The 24,270-nt window shown below is 42.1% G+C and overlaps 1 protein-coding gene across 6 annotated transcripts in view; it reads right to left on the bottom strand.

Annotated features, from left to right (window-relative positions):
- The window catches only part of ERG (ETS transcription factor ERG), a 281,996-nt gene that overhangs the window by 245,256 nt on the left and 12,470 nt on the right, over window positions 1-24,270 (bottom strand). Inside the window, exon 1 of one of the 6 annotated variants that reach the window (XM_081234463.1) lies at window positions 2,026-2,081. The exons of the other annotated variants lie outside the window; for them this stretch is intronic. The gene's annotated coding sequence lies outside the window, so the exon portion shown is untranslated. Of the gene's footprint in view, window positions 1-2,025; window positions 2,082-24,270 lie in introns of those variants that run through there. 6 annotated transcript variants of the gene reach the window in all.

Genomic DNA, 24,270 nt, shown 5'->3' with positions numbered 1-24,270 from the left:
GGAGCCTCCATGATTGGATTATAAGTGCCCTTAAAATATAAGAAGAGACAAGAGAAAGTTTGCTTCTCTCTGTTTCTGCCATGTGAGGACACAGCAAGAAGGCAGTTGTCTGCAAGCAGGAAGAGGGCTCTCACCAGAACACGACCATGCTGGCACCCTGATCTTGGACTTCCCAGACCCCAGAACTGTAAGAAATATATGTTATTTAAGCCATCCATACTACAATTTTCTTATAGAAGCCTGAGCTGAGTAAGACAGGGTACAGAGTTTCCATTTGTGATGATGAGTAAGTTCTAGAAATGGACAGTGGTGATGGTTACACAATATTGTGAATATACTTCATACCACTGAACTGCACACTTACAAATGGCTACAATGGTGAATTTTGTTATATTTCACCAGAATATAATTTTGTTTAATGGTGGCTTAAATCATATCAAAATAGTTAGATAAAGACTGCTATGATTATCAGAGACCCAACGCCTTCTGTTTTGACGTTCTACTACCTGAACACACAGCTTACTTCTTGTAACAAGATGGCTGCTCCAACTCCAGTCATCACATCAGCAATCCAGCAAGTGGAATGGGGAAAGGAAAGGAGAAGGGCATACGTTTCGCTTGAAAGACTCTACCTGGAAGGTCAACTTCCTAGAAGTTGCCTGCAGCCCTTCTGTTCACATTCTATTGGCCAGAACATAGTCACATGGCTGCACTCAGCTGCAAAGGAAGCTGGGAAATGTAGTCTTTGTTCCAGGCACCGACCTTCTCAGCTAACATTCAGGAGTTCTGTGACTGAGGGAGAAGGGAAGGATGAGGACTGACAGAACACAAGCCATCTCTGCTTAAGTTGAAAATCACCTTGCAAATGTTTTCCGGCACAAAGTTGCAAATCTTCAAGATTTCCTAGGATCACAATGCAGAAAGGGGTAGCTTTAAGAAATCGCTGTGACCAAGTGAGTACTTTCTTCTTTGGTAAGCTCACTTGGCAGCATACAAGGAATCTGGACCCTTATAGGGATATGCAATACAAAAGTTGTTATTCACCATGTACTCCAAGGAATCAGTACAGCTAAATTGAGAAGCAATTAAAGAAAGAAAGAAAAAAAGCAAAAGAAAGCAAGAAAAGGGGATGGAGAGAAGGGAGGGAGGGAGGAAGGGAGGGAAAAAGAAAGAAAATAAGAAGAAAATTTTAAACAAAAAGATGAAGATAAAGAGTCACTTTCCTAATGCCTCACCCCATCCATTTTGTAGAATTTCAAACACCTGGAATAACTGAATACAAAGAAAAGCCCTTATGACCTGGGCTGCATTCAGCTTTAGCAGAGACCAGGAAGCATCCACTGGTACATTCGCGACATTTCAGGTGGGTGACAAACACTTGCCGTTTCCAGGGCACCCCCCCTCTCAACTCTGAATGCCTCCTGCCCTCAAGGAAAAAGATTCAGCACCTTCCAAACGCTCCCTCCCCTACACTTTGTTTCCCATGAAGGCTGTCTTTGGTTGAAAATTTCAGAGGCCAAGTACAGGGTTTCACATATTCATGCAGTTAAGAGAGAGGATGAGAGTTCTTATGAGTCACAGAAAATTTGGTTTCAAAAACAAATGGCATCAGGCAGAATCAGAACCACTGAACGCCCACATGCCTCATCTCCTTAAAGCACACTGGGGGAAATGTTGCTTTTAGTGGTAACCTAACATTCTGTTGCTGCTATATATGTCACTTTCAGCAGAGGCGAAATAGCTAACAGCCTGGGAAGACTTTTATAGCCTTCTCATCCTTTTTAAGGGATGGCGTCGTCCCAATTTTGACCTTCCTCTTACTACTTTCCTTTCCTTTGGACAAAATCCATGCAATCCTCAGTAATTCTACAACAACTCTGTGTGACTGCGTATGCACACCTGATTCCCATGCCTTTCTCGTCCCCTGTTTTGGAAGAGATCTATGTGTACATAGAGGTATAAAGCCCCCATACCCCTGTTCCGGCAGCCACAGCCCTTATCCCAACTCAGCCCTCCTGGCATTACCTGTCTCCTGCCACCGATTCAAGTCAGGAAGCACTTCAGACCCAGGCCTGCAAACGAAATCCCGTAGACAGTTCTAGAGGGTGTGCTTGGCTGAGGAAGCAAGCTTAAATGGCTTCTGCTTGAATCATCCCTCCACCAGCATCACCCCTACAGAAAGTCATCTCTTGAGTTTTAGAACGCTTTAAACCCTCCCTTTTATTTTTTAGCATTTATTATCCATCTCATATTACAGCTTTTCATATGTCTTATCTCTAAGGGAATCACACATTCTAGTTCGTCCAAGACAGTTCTAGTTTGGCCCATTGTCAATATAATTATTCATTGTGTCTTCTTTCACTTCGAGTTTGGAAGAAAAATTACACAGACACCCAACTAATCTCTCCAATGTGTGTCACCTCCTTGATAATAGGAAAGATTCTGTCCTGGCAACCTTTCCATTCTGCAAGGAGTCTCCCCTCATATAGCAGCTGACCCAGGTGGGTACAAATAGGTATCTGTTGAAAGGAAGGAAGGGAGGGAGGGAGGGAGGAAAGAAGAACTCTCTCCTACTTCTCTTGCTCAAAATCCAGCCATGAGCCCAATATAAGGACAAGTGTTAGAAAAAATTACTTGAAAGAGCAGGATTCTCCCCTCATAGGGAGGGATATAACCCAGTGGATGAAAGTAAGACTCTGTCCAGATTCAAATTCTGATTCCATAATTTACTATCTATATGACTTTGAGCAAGCTGACTAACCTTTGCTGCCTCCATTTTCTTATCCCTAAAATGGGTAGAGTAAAAGTGACTCCCTATGCACAAATGGCCATCATGCGCAGGAAAAGATGCTCAGTATCACTAATCATTAGAAAAATGCAAATCAAAACCACAATGAGATACCACTACATACCCATTAGGATGACTAATATGAAAAAGAAAAGAACATGTGTTGACCAGGATATGGAGAAATTGGAACCCTTGCACACTGTTGGTGGGACTGTAAAATGGTGCAACTGCTATGGAAAATAGGATGGAGGTTCCTCAAAAAATTAAACATAAAATAACCATACGATCCAGTAATTCCACCTCTGGGTATTTACTCAAAACAATTGAAAGCAGAGTCTTGAAAAGATATTTGCACACTCATGCTTATAGCAGCCTTCTCTTTACTGGCCAAGAGGTGGAAGCAACCCAAGTGTCCATCAACAGATGCACACATAAAGAAAATGTGGTATATACATATAATGAAACACTATTCAGCCTTAAAAAAGAAGGAAATTCTGTTACATGCTACAACATGGATGAACCTTGGGGACATTAGGCTTGGTGAAATAAGCCAGTCACAGAAGGACAAATACTGTATGATTCCACTTATATGAGGTACCTAAAGTAGTCAAATGTATAGTATAACGGTGGTTACCAGGGATGGGAGGGAACCAGGATGGGGAATTAGCATTTAATGGGGACAGAATTGTACATATGCAAGATGAAATAGTTCTACAGATCTGCTTTGAAACAATGTGAATATACTTAACACTACTGACTGTACACTTAAAAATGGTTAAAACAGTCAATTTTATATTATGTGGTTTTTACCACACGGACAAAAAAATTATCATTAAAAACATATTGTCATATGAATTAAACCAGTTCATACATGTAAAGCACAGAACACTGCCTGGCACAGAGTGAATGTCTTGTAAATGACATCTTCATCGATGAATCCACATATTTTGTTCCATACTACATCAACATGTGTGAATTATTTTGGGTTTGGTTTGGTGTCTTTTTACTTGTTTGGGCTTTTGTTTTCTTACTTCTTTTCATCTTCTCGGTTTTCCATATCATGTATTGCTCTCTATGGCTAACTGTTTTAGAAGCTTTACACATTCTATTTTTAAATTATTCATTTTAGGATAACAGTAAAAAAGTATAATATGAATTTCTTAAGAAAAAAATCAACCGCCAATTATGCAATTTCATAGGATACAATCTTAAGTTTGGATTATTCTCTTTGCGTAGACTTTTTGAGAGCCTTCCTATTTACTATGAGCTTGCAGCAGTTGATCAAAAAGAGACATCGTTGTTTTCAAAGGCAGTATGATGGGGCTGCCCCAGAGCTAACACAGTCAGAAGCATAAAGCCCAGATCACAAAATATAATGGTCCCAGATTTCTTAGGGACCATTCTGGACATGAATTTCTAAGAAGAACATTGATTAAAAAAAGAATATATCCAGAAAAATGGGCTTCCCTGGTGGTGCAGTGGTTGAGAGTCCGCCTGCCGATGCAGAGGATGCGGGTTCGTGCCCCAGTCAGGGAGGATCCTGCATGCTGCAGAGCGGCTGGGCCCGTGGGCCATGGCCGCTGAGCCTGCACGTCTGGAGCCTGTGCTCTGCAACGGGAGAGGCCACAACAGTGAGAGGCCCGCGTACCTCAAAAAAATAAATAAATAAATAAAATAAAATAATATATCCAGAAAAATAAAACTAATATATGATAGCCCTAAAAATATGTTATATGAAATAGGGGATTAAAAATTAGTTGTGTTTTATCTGAAAAAGAGAAGTTTAAGGAAATACTCATTTGAAATATATGAAGGTCGGTCAAATGTTCACACATTCACTTGTTCAGTTTTGAGGTTATTTGGTAAATATTTATTGTAAGATTTTTAAGAATCAAGCACTGTGCTAGGTGTTAAGAGTACCAATCATGAGCAAAAACAACCACTTTACTGTGTTATCCGAGAAGGGGTAAGTAGACAGGATGAAGGAGAAAATCTGAGGTCACTCAAAAGAAACACATACTGATAAACAGCTATCTTGCAGTGGAAAGGGCTATTTAGTGAGGGAGTGAGGTCCCCATCCCTGGGGCTACGCAGGCAAAAGCAATATGAGCATTAAGAACGTGGAGAAGAAACTTCTACACTAGGTTCTAAATAGATGTAGTGAAGGTAACAATCTACCTCTCTTCCAACCAGAAACTCTATGAAATCCAGTTTTAAAGCACACTGAGTGGAGAGAACGCCGCTACATTCAGAGTGACCTCAAGATAAAATGCTTAGAAAAGCTTCACTACTCATTCAACATGACAACCTGATAGGAGACCTAAAATGAGGTAGATCTATACTAAGTCTGCAACATTTATTATATCCAATATAACCATGTGTCTTCACATGGGTGCATACTGATGATCCATTATTAGAAGCTCAATGTAAATTACAAGAGCACAGCAGTTCCTCTACAGGTAGCATCCTTCCCTCACATATTTCATTCCAGCTTTGAAAACAATCATGAAAGTGATTGCTAAAACTTGGAAGTAACCAAGATGCCCTTCAATAGGCGAATGGATAAACCAGCTGTGGTACATCCATACTGTGGAATGTTATTTGGCTATGAAAAGAAATGAGCTAGCGAGCCACAGAAAGATGTGGAGGGGGCTTAAGTGCATATTACTAAGAAAAAGAAGCCCCCTCAAAGTCACAGTGCTGTGTGATTCCAACTATATGACATTCTGGAAAAGGCAAAATATTGAGACAGTGAAGAGGTCAGTGTTCATCATAGGTTCAAAGGGATGAATTGTTGGAACACGGGGGATTTTTAGGACAGTAAAACTATTCAGTATGGTACAGTAAAGGGGACTATATAGCACTAGACGTTAGTTAAAATCCATAGAAAGTACAACACAAAGAATGAACCCTAATGTAAACAATGGACTTTAGTTAATAATAACGTATCAATATTGGTTCATCAAGTATAACAAAAGCACCACACTTAAAAACAAACAAAAAACTACACTGAAAAAATAAAAATTAAAATTAAAAAATTTAAAAAAAACTACACTGAGATAGAAAAAATTTAATAGATTCAGAGATAAGTAAATAGTAAGTAATTAAAGTAATGAAAAAATCATGAAACTTCACAGGCCCGTCTTCCTTTAAGGGGGAAAAAAATGTTCTCATCTCTGAAACCCAAAAACTATTGCAAAAGAATTCAACGTGATATTTTTAAAGCACAGTTATTGAGTATAAAATGCAGTGTGACAACACATAACTTTGCAATAACTTTCTGTGTTTAGGTAAGGTCAACTGTACAGTTGAAGGCTGAGCTGTAGATGTTTGGGGTCACAGTGACAGAGATCCCCTCTGGCTATTACCACACATGTTCAAACATGGTTGACCCCAGCGGGACTAAGGGTGCAATGAGATGCAGGAAATAAGATACTGGGCAGGGTCCCCACTTTGCCAGTCACGAGTTCTGCAACGTTGGGCAACTGACTTTGACGGGTGTCTGTTTTCTCACACAAGAAGTCAACAGAACAGACCAGCCAGCAGTTTTGATATTGGTCTCCAGTGGAAGAGAGAGGCTGGGTACAGTGGGGATGGGAGGATAGGGAGGGGCAAGAGGGGACTGGCTTCCACCAAAAGAGTTCCCCTCTTTTGGGGGAGGTTTTACTTACTGGGCTTTTGTGCACAATTTTATTTGAACAGAGACCTCCTTAGCTAAAAAAAAAGAAAAAGAAAATTAAAAGAGACATCTGGTGCCTTTTCCCTGAAGGTATTTGCTCGTGCCAAGGAATGAAGCACCTGTGGGTGAGGAACAGATGAAAGCTGGAAATATAAAAACTTGAGAGAACCATTTTTTCATTTCAAAGGGGATTATTGAAGGCAGAATGTACTCTGGCTCCTATAAACCCGTCCAGTATCTCATCTCCCACCTTGGCCCACTGCTGCACTTCTGCAGGATGTTATCCAAAGAGTTCCTCTCCCATTCCAGTGGCCTAAGGGGGGAAGATTCTACCTGAAATACTGGGGCCCATGTTTGGAGGGATGGGTGAGTGCCATCTGAGTATCTGTCCTACTTAGAAGGAAGCAAATATTTACTCAAAAGCATTTAATAAATAATAAGACAATGATCAAAAAGGAAAGGGAAAACACCCATTATAGTTTACATACAAGAATCATGGACTTTTCAGTTATAAGAGACTTTAAATGAGGAGGGAAATAAAGCCACAGAGGAGAAAAATGTTGTGAAATGTTACATAATAGGAGGTAGACTTGGGATCCAAAGCTGGTACTGCCAGTGATGATCTATTCTAAGTGAAGATCTAGATGAGAATCCTTCTACTCAGGCACCAGCCTCTCTGTGTTTGCTAGTCAGTGTAAAATGCATCTCAAATGTTTTGCCTTCCCAGTCTTCTGAAAGCCACATAGGCATGTCTATGCATTCATGTCTGTGTGTGTGTCATTGCATATGTGCCTGCCTTTCTGTTGAAGCTCACAAAAGAATATGACCTACCTGCAAATTAGCAAACAGAACCTGACTGAATGAAGAAACACTTGATTGAGAGTTTAAGAAACAACCATTTGGGGCTTCCCTGGTGGTGCAGTGGTTAAGAATCCACCTGCCAATGCAGGGGACACAGGTTCGAGCCCTGGTCTGGGAAGATCCCACATGCCATGGAGGAACTAAGCCTGTGTGCCACACTGAGGCTGTGATCTAGAGCCCGCGAGCCACAACTACTGGAGCCTGCATGTCCAGAGCCCGTGCTCTGCAACAAGAGAAGCCACCACAATGGGAAGCCCGCACACCACAACGAAGAGTAGCCCCTGCTCACCGCAACTAGAGACAAGCCCGCATGCAGCAATGAAGACACAACACAGCCAAAAATTAATTAATTAATTAATTAATTTTAATAAAAGAACAGAAAAAAAAAGTTGAAGAAACAACCATTTGGATTTCTTACTGCCATCAAAACTTGAATGTTAAAAGTAGTCTTTACTTGACTCAATTTTTTGAAGGATACCATGGTGTAGTGGAAAGAACCCACAATTTGGAAAAGACCCTGCACTACTAACTAGATGTCCATAGGAAGTGACTTAATATCTCCAAGTTTCAGTTTCTCAATTCAAAAGGAGGACTGGGGACCTTCAAGATGACAGAGGAGTAAGACGTGGAGATCACCTTTCCTCCCACAAATACATCAAAAATACATCTACATGTGGAACAACTCCTACAGAACACCTACTGAATGCTGACAGAAGACCTCAGACTTCCCAAAAGGCATGAAACTCCCTGCATACCTGGGTAGGGCAAAAAGAGAAAAGGAAAAACAGAGACAAAAGAATAGGGACAAGGGCTTCCCTGGTGGCACAGTGGTTGAGAGTCCGCCTGCCGATGCAGGGGACACAGGTTCGTGCCCCGGTCCGGGAAGATCCCACATGCCGTGGAGCGGCTGGGCCCATGAGCCATGGCCGCTGAGCCTGTGCATCCGGAGCCTGTACTCTGCAGCGGGAGAGGCCACAGCAGTGAGAGGCCCGCGTACTTCAAAAAAAAAAAAAAAAAAGAATAGGGACGAGACCCGCACCTTGGGGAGGGAGCTGTGAAGGAGGAAGTTTCCACACACTAGGAAGCCCCTTCACTGGCGGAGACGGGGGGGTGGCAGGGGGGAAGCTTCGGAGCCACGGAGAGCGCAGCAACAGGGGTGCGGAGGGCCAAGTGGAGAGATTCCCGCACAGAGGATTGGTGCCAACCAGCACTCACCAGCCCGAGAGGCTTGTCTGCTCACTGGCCAGGACGGGTGGGGGCTGGGAGCTGAGGCTCAGGCTTCAGAGGTCAGACGCCAGGGAGAGGACTGGGGTTGGCTACGTGAACACAGCCTGAAGGGGGTTAGTGCACCATAGCTATCCAGGAGGGAGTCCAGGAGAAAGTCCGGAACCGCCTAAGAGGCAAGAGACCATTGTTTCCAGGTCCATGAGGAGAGGGGATTCAGAGCACTACCTAAACGAGCTCCAGAGATGGGCACAAGCCACAGCTACCAGCGTGGACCCCAGAGACAGGCATGAGACGCTAAGGCTGCTGCTGCAGTCACCAAAAAGCCTGTGTGCGAGCACAGGTCACTGTCTACACCTCCCCTCCCAGAGACTGTGCAGCCCGCCACTGCCAGGGTACTGTGATCCAGGGACAACTTCCCCAGGAGAACGCACAGTGAGTCTCGGGATGGTGCAATGTCACTCTGGCCTCTGCTGCTGCAGGCTCGCCCCGCATCCGTACCCCTCCCTCCACCTGGCCTGAGTGAGCCAGAGTCCCCTACTCAGCTGCTACTTTAACCCCGTCCTGTATGAGCAAAGAACAGACACCCTCAGGCGACCTACACGCAGAGGCGGGGCCAAATTCAAAGCTGAACCCCAGGAGCTGTGCGAACAAAGAAGAGAAAGGGAAATCTCTCCCAGCAGCCTCAGGAGCAGTGGATTAAATCTCCACAATCAACATGATGTACCCTGCACCTCTAAAATACCTGAATAGACAACGAATCACCCCAAAATTGAGGAGGTGGACCTTGGGAGCAACTGCAGACTTGGGGTTTGCTTTCTGCATCTAATTTGTTTCTGGTTTTATTTTTGTTTTAGTTTAGTATTTAGAGCTTATAATCATTGGTAGATTTGTTTATTGATTTGGTTGCTCTCTTCATTTTTTTTAATATATATATTTTTTTCCTTTTTCTCTTTTTGTGAGTGTGTATGTGTATGCTTCTTTGTGTGATTTTGTCTGTATAGCTTTGCTTTTACCATTTGTCCTGGGGTTCTGTCAGAGTTTTTTGTTTTTTTGTTTTTTTTGGTATAGTTTTTAGTGCTTGATATAATTGGTGGATTTGTTTTTTGGTTTGGTTGTTCTCTTCTTTTTTTAAATTACTTTTTTATTTTTAATAATTATTTTTTCTTTCTTTCTTTCTTTCTTTTTTCTCCCTTTTCTTCTGAACCGAGTGGCTGACAGGGTCGTGGGGCTCTGGCCAGGTATCAGGCCTAAGCTTCTGAAGTGGGAGAGACGAGTTCAGGACACTGGTCCAGCAGAGAGCTTCCAGCCCCATGTAGTATCAAACGGTGAAAGCTCTCCCAGAGATCGCCATCTCAACATGAAGACCCAGCTTCACTCAACAACCATCAGGCTACAGTGCTGGACACCCTATGCAAAACAACTAGCAACACAGGAACACAACCCCACCCATTAGCAGAGAGGCTGCCTAAAATCATAGTAAGTTCACAGACACCCCAAAATATACACTGGAGAGAAGACAGCCTCTTCAATAAGTGGTGCTGGGAAAACTGGACAGCTACATGTAAAAGAATGAAATTAGAACACTCCCCAACAACATACAGAAAAATAAACTGAAAATGGATTAAAGACCTAAGTGTAAAGCCAGACACTATAAAACTCTTAGAGGAAAACACAGGCAGAACTCTCTATGACATAAATCACAGCAAGATCCTTTTTGACCCACCTCCTAGAGAAATGGAAATAAAAATAGAAATAAATAAATGAGACCTAATGAAACTTAAAAGCTTTTGCACAGCAAAGGAAACCATAAACAAGACAAAAAGACAACCCTCAGAATGGGAGAAAATATTTGCAAATGAATCAACTGACAAAGGATTAATCTCAAAAATATACAAGCAGCTCATGCAGCTCAATATCAAAAAGCAAACAACCCAATCCAAAAATGGGCAGAAGACCTAAATGGACATTTCTCCAAAGAAGATATACAGATGGCCAACAAACACATGAAAGTTTGCTCAACATCACTAATTATTAGAGAAATGCAAATCAAAACTACAATGAGGTGTCACCTCACAGTGGTCAGAATGGCCATCATCAGAAAATCTACAAACAATTAATGCTGGAGAGGGTGTGGAGAAAGGGGAACCCTCTTGCACTGTTGGTAGGAATGTAAATTGATACAGCCATTATGGAGAACAGTATGGAGGTTCCTTAAAAAACTGAAAATAGAACTACCATACAACCCAGCAATCCCACTACTGGGCATATACCCTGAGAAAACCATAATTCAAAAAGAGTCATGTACCACAATGTTCATTGCAGCACTATTTACAATAGCCAGGACATGGAAGTAGCCCAAGTGTCCATCGACAGATGAATGGATAAAGAAGATGTTGCACATACATACAATGGAATATTACTCAGCCATACAAAGAAACGAAATTGGGTTATTTGCAGTGCCGTGGATGGACCTGAAGACTGTCATACAGAGTGAAGTAAGTCAGAAAGAGAAAAACAAATACCGTATGCTAACACATATATGTGGAATCTAAAAAAAAAAAAAAGAAAAAATCGTTCTGAAGAACCTAAGGGCAGGACAGGAATAAAGACACAGACGTAGAGAATGGACTTAACAACACGGGATGGGGAAGGGTAAGCTGGGACAAAGTGAGAGAGTGGCATGGACATATGTACACTACCAAATGTAAAACAGATAGCTAGTGGGAAGCAGCTGCATAGCACTAGGAGATCAGCTCGGTGCTTTGTGTCCTCCTAGAAGGGTGGGATAGGGAGGGTGGGAGGGAGACGCAAGAGGGAGACGCAAGAGGGAGGGGATATGGGGATATATGTATACATATATCTGACTCACTTTGTTATACAGCAGAAACCAGCACACCATTGTAAAGCAATTATACTCCAATAAAGATGTTAAGAAAATAAATAAGAAGTAAAAGGAGGATTAAAATGTCCATTTTGCAAGGCTGTCGTGACAATGAGCTAGTATATACAGGGACCCAAGAAGTAGCAGTAACCATTATGTTAATATTATTAATGACCTTATTTATTAAAATTATTAATAATGATAAAAAATTCACATAATTCCACTCTAATGACTTATTGGCTTGTTTTGTGCTCAGTTGTTTATTCTGCATGTCTTTTTTTTTTTCCATTCCCGTTTTACCCCTAGGTTCTTCATGACATTTTTTTTTTAAATTCCGTATATATGTGTAAGCATACGATATTTGTCTTTCTCTTTCTGACTTACTTCACTCTGTATGACAGACTCTAGGTCTATCCACCTCATTACAAATAGCTCAGTTTCGTTTCTTTTTATGGCTGAGTAATATTCCATTGTATATATGTGCCACATCTTCTTTATCCATTCATCTGATGATGGACACTTAGGTTGTTTCCAGCTCCGGGCTATTGTGAATAGAGCTGCAATGAACATTTTGGTACATGTCTCTTTTGGAATTATGGTTTTCTCAGGGTATATGCCTAGTAGTGGGATTGCTGGGTCGTATGGTAGTTCTATTTTTAGTTTTTTAAGGAACCTCCATACTGTTCTCCATAGTGGCTGTACCAATTCACATTCCCACCAGCAGTGCAAGAGTGTTCCCTTTTCTCCACACCCTCTCCAGCATTTATTGTTTCTAGATTTCTTGATGATGGCCATTCTGACTGGTGTGAGATGATATCCCATTGTAGTTTTGATTTGCATTTCTCTAATGATTAATGATGTTGAGCATTCTTTCATGTGTTTGTTGGCAGTCTGTATACCTTCTTTGGAGAAATGCCTATTTAAGTCTTCTGCCCATTTTTGGATTGGGTTGTTTGTTTTTTTGCTATTGAGCTGCATGAGCTGTTTATAAATTTTGGAGATTAATCCTTTGTCAGTTGCTTCATTTGCAAATATTTTCTCCCATTCTGAGGGTTGTCTTTTGGTCTTCTTTATGGTTTCCTTTGCTGTGCAAAAGCTTTGAAGTTTCATTAGGTCCCATGTGTTTATCTTTGTTTTTATTTCCATTTCTCTAGGAGGTGGGTCCAAAAGGATCTTGCTGTGATTTATGTCATAGAGTGTTCTACCTATGTTTTCCTCTAAGAGTTTGATAGTTTCTGGCCTTACATTTAAGTCTTTAATCCATTTTGAGCTTATTTTTGTGTATGGTGTTAGGGAATGATCTAATCTCAAACTTTTACATGTCCCTGTCCAGTTTTCCCAGCACCACTTATTGAAGAGGCTGTCCTTTCTCCACTGTACATTCCTGCCTCCTTTATCAAAGATAAGTTGGCCATATGTGCATGGGTTTATCTCTGGGCTTTCTATCCTGATCCACTGATCTATCTTTCTGTTTTTATGCCAGTACCACACTGTCTTGATTACTGTAGCTTTGTAGTATAGTCTGAAGTCAGGGAGCCTGATTCCTCCAGCTCCGTTTTTTGTTCTCAAGATTGCTTTGGCTATTCGGGGTCTTTTGTTTTTCCAAACAAATTTTGAAATTTTTTGTTCTAGTTCTGTGAAAAATGCCAGTGGTAGTTTGATAGGGATTGCACTGAATTTGTAGATTGCTTTGGGTAGTAGAGTCATTTTCACAATATTGATTCTTCCAATCCAGGAGCATGGTATATCTCTCCATCTATTTGTATCATCTTTAATTTCTTTCATCAGTGTCTTATAATTTTCTGCGTACAGGTCTTTTGTCTCCTTAGGTAGGTTTAGTCCTAGATATTGTATTCTTTTTGTTGCAATGGTAAATGGGAGTGTTTTCTTGATTTCATTTTCAGATTTTTCATCATTAGTGTACAGGAATGCCAGAGATTTCTGTACATTAATTTTGTATCCTGCTACTTTACCAAATTCATTGATTAGCTCTAGTAGTTTTTCGGTAGCATCTTTAGGATTCTCTATGTATAGCATCATGTCATCTGCAAACAGTGACAGCTTTACTTCTTCTTTTCCAATTTGGATTCCTCTTATTTCCTTTTCTTCTCTGATTGCTGTGGCTAAAACTTCCAAAACTATGTTGAATAAGAGTGGTGAGAGTGGGCAGCCTTGTCTTGTTCCTGATCTTAGTGGAAATGGTTTCAGTTTTTCACCATTGAGGACAATGTTGGCTGTGGGTTTGTCATATATGGCCTTTATTATGTTGAGGAAAGTTCCCTCTATGCCTACTTTCTGCAGGGTTTTTATCATAAATGGGTGTTGAATTTTGTCGAAAGCTTTCTCTGCATCTATTGAGATGATCATATGGTTTTTCTCCTTCAACTTGTTAATATGGTGTATCACATTGATTGATTTGCGTATATTGAAGAATCCTTGCATTCCTGGAATAAACCCCACTTGATCATGGTGTATGATCCTTTTAATGTGCTGTTGGATTCTGTTTGCTAGTATTTTGTTGAGGATTTTTGCATCAGTGGTGTTATCTGTCTGCTTTACATTGTTTATTTTCACAGGTTTTGTGTGCGTGTGTGTACACACACATGTAAGTGCTCCAACAGGAGTTTCCATTTTCCCATTAGGAATTTTCCTCTGGAGTCTGTACAATTATAAAACCAAAACATTCAGCACTGTAAAAACGTTAACTGAGTGGATTCAAGACCAGGAGAGTTCTCATCATATCCATACCCGTGAACATACTAGCTGGACATATCCACAGAAAACAAAGGTCTAAATGCTAAGGGATGGGACATGGCGCATGTGACTTTGGAAATAAATGCTGGATTTATTAGGATCATGTTATCATTTTGCATGGATCTAGTCCTTCCCACTCACAGCTGTTGTAGTCCATGATGAAACACAGTCTTTATCTGTGAACGTTTGCAACTTACTTCATCCCTAAAACATAGCACGTCCCATTTAAAAATGGCATGTTGGACCCATAAGCTTACCTTCAGAACAGTATCACAAAAAGTAGAAACCCAGGCAGACAGAGGAAAGAAAGAGGAGACATCAGCCTAAGGGAGATACCCACTCAGTTTGGAAGATGAGAAGCCAATGGTTAAGTGGCGGCTGATGGAGGGGACCTCTGTGCCAGCAGAGGAGGAAGCCAGTAAAGGGACATACGATTCACACCACAGAACCCCAGAGAGGTCCAGACGTCTGAGGGCCCAACACATGATGGAGGGGGAGAGGAGGGGCAAAAACGCGAGTTTAAGGAAGTTGACGTAAGGAGCAATTCAAGGGCCCTCCTCTCCTGGGCATACCCTGGCAGGAAATTGGAGGTCCCACTCCAGAGACAGTGAGGACTCCAAGCCCTGCAGAGTGTGGGCATGAGGCACTGGACTGGAAGGAGAATTAAATGAATGGTGAGACACCCCCCCTTCCAAGGACCTTCTCTCTACTTGACCTTCAGCACACTGCAACCAGGCTCTCACAAGCCCCAGCCTTGCTCCATTGCCCTTCCCAGGGTAGAAGGTTGTAGCACCCTTTGCTGGAGATACTGACCAGCCCCAAAGAAAAAGCTCTAAAACAGCCACGTGTTCCCCAATGCCATGGTCAGGACCCACCCCCATCATGGCACACACGACAGCCAACAACCCCACCTGGTCTCGATCTTCATCAGAACAAGCATCCAAGCACCACCAGATGGGAGAAAACCTCCAACATGAGAGAGAGTGACCAAAACCCAGCAAACAGAAACAAAGAAAAACATAAAGCAAAAAGATGACAGGAAGCAGAGAAAAATATTTTAACGTATAAAAACTATCATTTAGATACTAGAGATAAGTAAAGATGCTGCCTCCATTTTTTTAATAAAAGATGCTGAAATAACAAATCAGAGAAGAGATTCAACTCCTAATTGATGAGTTCTAAGAACAGAGCACATGAAAAAATGGAAGGAAGATTATCAAAGAAATAATACAGGAAAACTTCCTATAACTGAAAGGCATGAACTTCTAGACAGAAAGGACCCCCCTGAGCACCTAACGCAATAAAAGGAAGCAAACTCAGACTGAGGCACATCAGTGTGAAATTTCAGAACACCAGGAACAAGGAGAAAAACCTGAAAGCATTCAGAGAGAAGAAACAGGGACCATATAACCTGTAAAAATTGTGAATCACTATTATACCTGTAACTTATGTATTGTACATCAACTATACTTCAATAAAAAAAAAAAAAGAAACAGGAACCAGGGGTCAATGAAGCATCGCTTTCGAAATCATGAGGAAAATGTGTTTTAAAGAGAAGTGAATGCCTGACCAAATGGCCAAGCTGATGGCCACCCCAAGAATGAGAAGGTTGGGCTACTGGGGGCACAGGGAGTCCCACACAAGAGATCCCCAGTTCTTGGAAGCAGCCAATTCACCTACAACCTAAGAACACAGGGCTCCCAAGGTCATCCTCTCCCTTCCCTCCAAAAACCTGAGAGATTACTGAATGTATCCTCCCACTCTGGCAGGAGATGCCAGTTCTGCTGGGGAGTTGACTGGCCTCTTACTGATAAGTACATAGTAAAACTAAGGCAACACTCAAATCCCAGGTATTAAAGACAAAAGGCAAACGCAGCACACCATGTGGTTCACCTTTAATAATAGTTACATAGTTATAATCACTTAGAAGTGAACATTAATGTAACTGACATCATTGCTTAACTACTTGGAAGGCTGGAGGAACGGGGAGGGGATGGGGTGGGGGATGAGCAAATTCTGCTCTTCCTTACTAGAAAATCAATAGTACCCAAACTGAAACGTCAGAAAGGAGCAGCACCAGCCCATGATTTATAAACATGGAGGTAAATGACAGAAGAACCGTTAAGATGACAGGAGTTACCCTTGGGAGGTGTTGGGCAGAAAACTGCTATTTTTCATTATAAGCTTGGAAATACTATTTGACTTTTAAACTTAGATAGATAGATCGATATGTATTATTATTTTTTTTTTTATTTTTATTTTTTGCAGCACACGAGCCTCTCACTGCTGTGGCCTCTCCCGTTGTGGGGCACAGGCTCCAGACGCACAGGCTCAGCAGCCATGGCTCACGGGACCAGCCGCTCTGCGGCACGTGGGATCTTCCCAGACCGGGGCACGAACCCGTGTCCCCTGCATCGGCAGGCAGACTCTCAACCACTGCGCCACCAGGGAAGCCCTTAGATATGTATTATTTTGAGAACAGTAACAACTACATTAGAAAAGTGATACAATACGTAGGGGGCCGTCAGAGTGAATAAACTAAAGAAGAGGCGGCCGTGGAGCAGATTTCTGAGAATGGATCAGGAGCCTGGAGGTATAAAGCACCTCCTGCAGGACCGTCACACACGCATCGTCAGGGCTGTGGCATCTGCCTGGTGGTTTGACCAAAGCTTCATGGGGAGAAAGAGGTACCAAACACACCCCTCTTCATTATTTCAGTAACACCTGTTTGTTTATTTAGGTCGTGTTACTATACCAAAAACTAGCAAAAGCCAAACCGCTCAGTGTAGTTATCTGGTGTTATACAAACCTCTTCCCCAAATCCACACACACGTTTTTTCATCCTTCACCTTTTAAAAGCCTTAAAGCTTAAGGTGAAAATTAGTTTAAAACAAAAAGTACTTCTGAATGGTAATGTGGCAGGACACATCAAAAGATTAAAGACATACACCCTTGACCCCAAAATTCCACTTCCAAGAATATATCCTAGTCTTTGGCAAACTAGACCACTGGTTTGCAACAGTGACCTTAAACCCTCAGAGAATGTCAAAATACTGATTCCTGGGCCTCAGCCCCAAGACAGCCTGATTTAATTGGACTGTGATGGGGCCAGGGCATCTGTATTCAGCAGCCAAGATGGAGAGCTCTTGGTTTATAATAAAGAAAACTGGAAACAGCCTAAGTGCTCAACAGAGAGGATGGGTGAAGTCCATCATGATAGGGCCACACAATGGAATCCCAGACAGTGTTAAAATAATGTGGCAGAAAAAAGATATTTCATTAAGCATATTTATTGACATGGACAGATACTTAAAATGTTAAGTAAAAACACAGGTTATAAAAGTATATGTGATATGATCCACTTTTGGAAAAAAGTGTATACAAAAGAATTGCCACTATTCTGGAATTAAATGCAACATTGTCAGTAGCTGTAACGTCTGAGTGTGGAAAGATTTAATTTAAATATTTTTGTCTATCTGTATGTTCTAATATTTCCACAATGAAGAAAGTATTATAGAGACTGCCTATTACAGACATCGCCTTCCAAAGTTCAAAAGTGCTTAGACATGTCATTTGTAAGTTTTAAACATTTTAACACTGCTCACATAGATTTCACCTCACGCCCCAGTCCCGGTCAACCAATAACTCTATACACACACCCAAACTCTCACCCAAATCTTTCGGGGCACACTGCTCCCTGCCAAGTCTCCAGGGTGAGAGGACAACTTCCCATGCGTTTCATCTCTCCTTTGTAGGTAATAAAGTTTGTCTGCCTCAAACCCAGAATATCCTTGTTAACTTCCTTACACCCCACTGACCTTCTAAATTCAAGGGATGAGAGGGGAGCTGTTTTTACTGTAATAATATCAGGAAACCAGAGAGTGGATTTGTGAGACTCTGAGAGAGACAATGAGGAAGACACAAGCCCACCTCCAAACCCCCCAAATTCTAGCCCTGCTAAACCATTCATGTAATAGGGAAGAACAAATCTGACTCCATATGGGATCTGTTTCTTTTACTTTAAACTTTGTATTCTATTGCTGTCGCTGCAAGTTAAGAATGTTGCCTACAGCCTGAAATATACAGGATAGCCCATTCTCAAGGCTCTGACCTTTAAAGGTGTCACACTTTTCCATTCATATAGAGATAAAAAGTTGCAGAGCAGAGAATAACATTTGTCTTGTTGGAGGTTTACAGGAACATCATGACCTGACCCACATGGACAGCTGCAAGAATAAAGGATCTGGCACCAAAAAGGCTGCAGCAAACAACAAATCCCCTCCCTTTTTAGTATAAAAGTAGCCTGAATTCTAACTCGGGTAAGATGGTTCTTTGGGACATGAGTCCGCCATCTTCTCGGTCAGCTGGTATCTCGAATAAAATCGCTATTCTTTGCCCCAATAACTCATCTCTCAATGTATTGGCCTGTTGTGCAGCAAGCAGTACAAGCTTGGACTCGGTAACATTCAGGATCATTGGTGGAAGCTGTTGGGAGAGGTAGGAGGGATGAACTGGTCCCAGTAGGCATTCAGAACATGCGTGTGTCTTCCCAAGAAGCTTTGAGCAAGGGGCTGAGTTACAGATCACAGAGCATGAAACACCTGCAGGGGACAGACCTTCATACTCTGAGCAAAAGTTGCAAAGGCCTTCACCCTTCACTTTACCCACCCTGACACCCACGGCCTTCTCAGGGCCCCCTTCCCTCAGTCTTTGCATCAAAGTTGTCCACTGAAAAGAACCAAGCAAGCTGCAGAGTTCTGCAAATCGCTATCTTCAGAAGTTTTTGAAACTCAAGATAAAAGCAGTCAGGGAATTAAGACCAAACGCCAAATATGTGAGAAAAAGGCTTGAACATGTGGTGCAGTGTGAAGCGTCTGCTGCCCAGGCCCAGGGAGCAGACTTTTGCCAAGTAGTAGCAATCAAGCAGGATACTGGAGCAAGCAGGAAATCTAAAGTTAGGTTTTACTACCTATAATGGCGGATTTATTGAATGGTTTAATTGGTAGTCTCAGGACTAAACCCCAAGGGGGGAACAAAAACATCTTTCTGGACATACCTAGTGAGCCTGCATGCACTCCACGAACCTCACCTACAGCCCATGGACCTGCAAGTCTGCAAGGGGACAGAGGCAGGACACAGCTCTTCCTTCTTCTAACCTTGACACACCCCAGAGCCAAGAGCACAGTAGTCTCTGGTCCTTTATTTAAGAGGCAGAATGCTTTCTTATGGTAGAACAGGCCTTCAGACCACACACAGAAACTCAGGTGTTGTGCGGAACAAAAGGACCCATTTGATCAGCCCGCTCCTGAAATATCCCAACCCACGAGAACAACGCTCAAAAGGTCAAAGGCAGATTCGACTCAACCAAGATTGTTCCATTTCAGTGCTGGCAGGATCATTTGAAAATTTTCCCAGTTCCATTTCTGGTCAATGTAGAGAATCATGACATTGCGTGTTTATGGAAATCCCACGTGTTCAGAGAGATTTCAAGTCAATATGAGAAGAGAAGCACAAAGGCCTTGACTGGAATGCTGACTGGTGATGTAGGGCAGGTAACAAACCCTCCCCGGCAGGGGGTGACACAGCCCAGCACCCAAAGAAACCAGCCACTGCCGAAGGCTGGGGTCCCCAGGGAGTAGCGTGACCATAGCAGTCCCTTCTATCACCCTGCTCCCTTTCTGTCCCATCAGCTCAACAAACGTGAGTGAAGTTGTTTGTCTTCCCTGGAAGGGTCTTTCCAGCCACACTTACCCCCTCTCTGGGTGGCCCCCATGGACCCACCGTGGATGGACTTGGAGTCGACAGCCTGAATCAAGGCCAAGGCATAAAGAGGGGAGGGAAAAGCAGGGACGGTGACTGCCTTTCTGACTCCAGTGAAAATGGGGCTCCATTTTTTAGAGTGGCATTCTGTCTGCAAACCAACGTGATGCTATTTTCACTCAGTAGAAGAATCCCTTTTAAAAGAAGCTTCTATTTATTACAACATACTATAAAATAATGGGCAGACATCTTTGCTTTTAAAAATCTTATATTTTTAAAGGGGATTCAAGTCTCCAATGTTAAAAGATGTTTCCCCAGGTTCCACTAGTCTTGTGAAGGCTTCTGTTTAGGTGTGGAGCCTTCCCGTACATGGGTAGCAGGTGCCTTGACCTATAGGAGCCCCATAGAAGGAGATCACATAGAACATGGTCTTTTTCTACCTGAGTGATTAGCAACAGAGTGAAATTCAGTAAGACTGGGGTCCTCCTCGGACCTCTCTGAATGTGGTCTAAGAAGAGACAACTTATCCTGAATTCTAGACTCTGGTGAGAGGTTATCACAATATTTACAGGATTCCTGCAATATTGTAATCTATGCAATAGATTATATGTACAGTACACATTAAATCTATGTACTAGATTATATATATGTGTGAATGTATGTGTGTGTATATATATATATATATACGTGTGTGTATATATATATATGTAATAGCTTATGTTTATTAAAAGATTTGGGGTGGAGGAATGCCATGCAAAAATCACGTGAAAGACAGTTGAGCCAAGCAGTGAAACAATGCTGAAATGGCCTAGAAAACCAAATGGTATTTGATATTTATTTTTCTGGATACAGACGTGGACTTCATGTTATCACTGACCCTGGCTGGTTAGGATCCTCAAGGTTTTCTAAATTCCTAGACTGCTTTATAGTCAACAGTCTCAATCAGTAAGTTCAAAGGGAATTCCCCAGAAAAGGCAGCGTGAAATAAGTGTCAACAATGGCTACAGAAGATCAGATATATAGCTTGTAATATAAGTAAGTGTTTAGGCATACACTGTGGTGCGTCATCTAATCTGGTCCTATTACCAAGAAAAAGTAAATAACAATGTAATGTTTTACTATGGCATGTACTGTGACGGCGGTCATAGTTTGAAGAGGCATTTTGAGCGATTTATAAGGGCAAGCACTCGTCAACTTCCAAACCTGTTCTTCATGTGACCACGTCATAGCACTTGGTCAATTCTCCCGTTTGGTTTTCAAAATTCTGACTGTGGATCACCACTGACTCAAACTATGTGTAAGAAATGAAAAAGAAGCCTTGTGTGAAGGAGAGGGGGAAGGGTGAGGAGAGAGAGCTTTCCTAACTACATGTGACTTGCTTGGAGGTTAGCACCTCTTGAGACGAAGACAACAAAGGCAAAAAGAATCCATGAAAATGCACCTTTTACCTTCCAAATGCACAGCACAGACAGCGTCAGGGCAGGAACAGAGGCTCTGCATCACATCACGGGCTCAGAGATGCTCAGGCCCAGGTACCCGCCTGGATCGCCTATCTCACCAGAAGCAAATTTCTTGGTGACATTCCAGAAAGAAGCCTACTACCAGAAAATATCATAACTCCTCCTATACCATGAGCTGGAGGTAAGCATTTTTTAACAACTTAACCTTTGTGCGTTCTGCACTCACAGTAATGTTATTTATCATTTGATTATTCTAGAAGAAAAGGGACTCTGGATACTTTTACTGACTTTGAGAACCAGGGGATTTGGAAGGACTGCTGGTGAGGAGGGGAAACTCAAATACAACGTGAGCTTCTTACCAAACCGCTCTGGTTTCACAGCTCGCACATCTCTCCCTTCCTAAGAATCTGTTTTTTTCCCTCATCTAGTTTTTCCTATTTTTGGTCTCACTGGGTCCCATCTAGTAAGTATCCCGTCAGCTCCGGCCGTGGGCAGGCTGCTCAGACGGCTCAGAACACTCACCCTCCACCTCTGAGTCAGCTGCCTGTTCATGGAAATACTATACAGTGATCATTTTCATAAAAATTTGTGCTGGCTTGGTTTTGTTTCTCTTGACACTAGCCCAAATGTTTTTCTCTTCTGATTGATTTTTGGTTTCAACTTGGCGTGTTTGGGGGGGGCTGTTTATTGTTTAATATATTTCCATTTTTACTGGAGGGGAAACATTAGCGCCAAAGGGATCCAGCTGCATCCAATCGGCCACATAACCTGTATTTCTACATCCGAGACTACAGGGAAGAGCTGTCTGCAGAAGCAGAGGAGGGCTGCTCCTGCCCAGACGGGGAAGAAAAGGTGGCCTTTCTGGTCACTGACACGCAAGGGTGCCCTGGCCTCCTGGGGGCTTCTTTTTGCAACTTGGGTGTTTCTGAAGACTTGCTGATCGTGTATACCCTAAGCCTGATAAGCACCCCATCACCTGTTCTCGTGCGGAGTGTGTGGCCAGCAGAAATGCATGGTCAATGGAGCCCTTTGAGAAATACACAAGGAGCCATCAACTTCCTTTGCTTGAAATTAACCCAACACTGTAAATCAACTATACTTCAATAAAAAAATAAAATTTAAAAAAATTGCCCTTGCTTTAATACTGTCAGTTTTCAGGTCACTCTGGATACAAAGGAGAACGTAATTCCCCAGCATAATGTCCTGAGTCCCTTTGGATTCCCCCTCCGCCGTCAATCCTTTCTAAGATCGTGGACTGGCATCTGCCATCTCTTCTCTAAACAATCAGCATCTCTCGAAGTTAAGCCATGCATTCCCAAGGAGGCTAAAATCTGTTCTTGGAGGAGGAAAAAAGGTCTCACTCTTTTATGTATAAAGCACAGATACACCTAAATGTAGATATACATGTATGTGTACAATGTCAGATTCCTAAACCAATATGCTGTGTAACTGTGGTATTAAATTTTCACGTGGGAGAGGGGTGATTAGGGGAAAAAATGTCTGAAAAGACTCCTTAGGGGACTGGTTATGAAAAAAGGTTGAAAAATAATTTAAGCCTAAGGGTAACTGCATCACAAAATATTATGACTTCTTGATATGTTTAGCACCGGTGCTTCAGTGATAAAGAAATCCTGTTTGCATTTACTCCAGTCTGTTTACGATGTGCCCATAATTATTTCTTTGTAAACTGGGAATTGGAAGAGTTATGCTACACTGAGATACTCTTTAACCAACAATTCACATACATGTCTCCTCTTGTTTTAGAAGCCAATGGGCACTGAACGCAAGAAACAAAACCAAAAAAAAAAAAACAAAACCAGGAAAGGAAAGAAATCAAGAGCTAATACGCTGATGCAAATGAAGCAGATGCTTGTACTTATTTGAAAACAATGACCTATTTTTTTTAATGTCTACAAACTAAAGATCTCTCAGAATATCTTCTCATTCCATACTAAATATCCAACGCAGCAAACAATCTTTGCCTTGCCTTAGTCTATTAAGAACCTACCAAATGTAAAATAGATAGCTAGTGGGAAGCAGCCGCATAGCACAGGGAGATCAACTCGGTGCTTTGTGACCACCTAGAGGGGTGGGATAGGGAGGGTGGGAGGGAGGGAGACGCAAGAGGGAAGAGATATGGGAACAGATGTATACGTATAACTGATTCACTTTGTTATAAAGCAGAAACGAACACAGCATTGTAAAGCAATTTACTCCAATAAAGATGTAAAAAAAAAAAAAGAACCTTACTTATTCCAGAAAGGAAGCATGCGTTTATCTTTCTCAAATACGTGATGTGCAATTCTTTTTTTTACTTGCTTGGAGTGAAGACTAAAAAACGGTGTTTTATCTTGCTTCCTTTGCCAGAGCCAACGTAACTGATTCTCATTCTCATTTCCACTTTTTATATCTTCTTTCATCTGGGTTAAGCCGGAACTCATTCCCAGAGAGAGCCTATATTTGCAACAGGGCCGTCCACGATGCTACATGTTTTCCTGACCTGCACTGCCTGTGCCCTTGCTGGAGAGAGAAATTGAGTCATTTTGACTCATAATCTCAGAGGTTACGTAAGCCAGCATCACAGAATACAGAAGTAACTCTGTGATGACCTCAAAGTGTAATTTACAGACAGTAAGTGGGGTATGTTTTTGGTGCTAAAACTCCCAGACTAGGGCAGGCTTATGAATAATCTTCAAATATCAGGAAGTCTGCGAAAATCCTCCGTCTGATAACTGATAAAGATTGCATGGTACTCACTGAATCTCCTAAGGCCTCTGACTCCCTCCCCTCTTCGGAAGTGCCTGGACCAGAGAGTCCTGACAGCCGGGGCCAAAGAACGCAGTCACCTGCCTCCAGCAAA

This window comes from Mesoplodon bidens (genome assembly GCF_964165515.1).
Source record: "Mesoplodon bidens genome assembly, chromosome: 5".
Taxonomy (NCBI): domain Eukaryota; kingdom Metazoa; phylum Chordata; class Mammalia; order Artiodactyla; family Ziphiidae; genus Mesoplodon; species Mesoplodon bidens.
The sequence above is the reverse complement of the archived record's forward strand: the minus strand, read 5'-3'. Positions and strand labels throughout refer to the sequence as shown.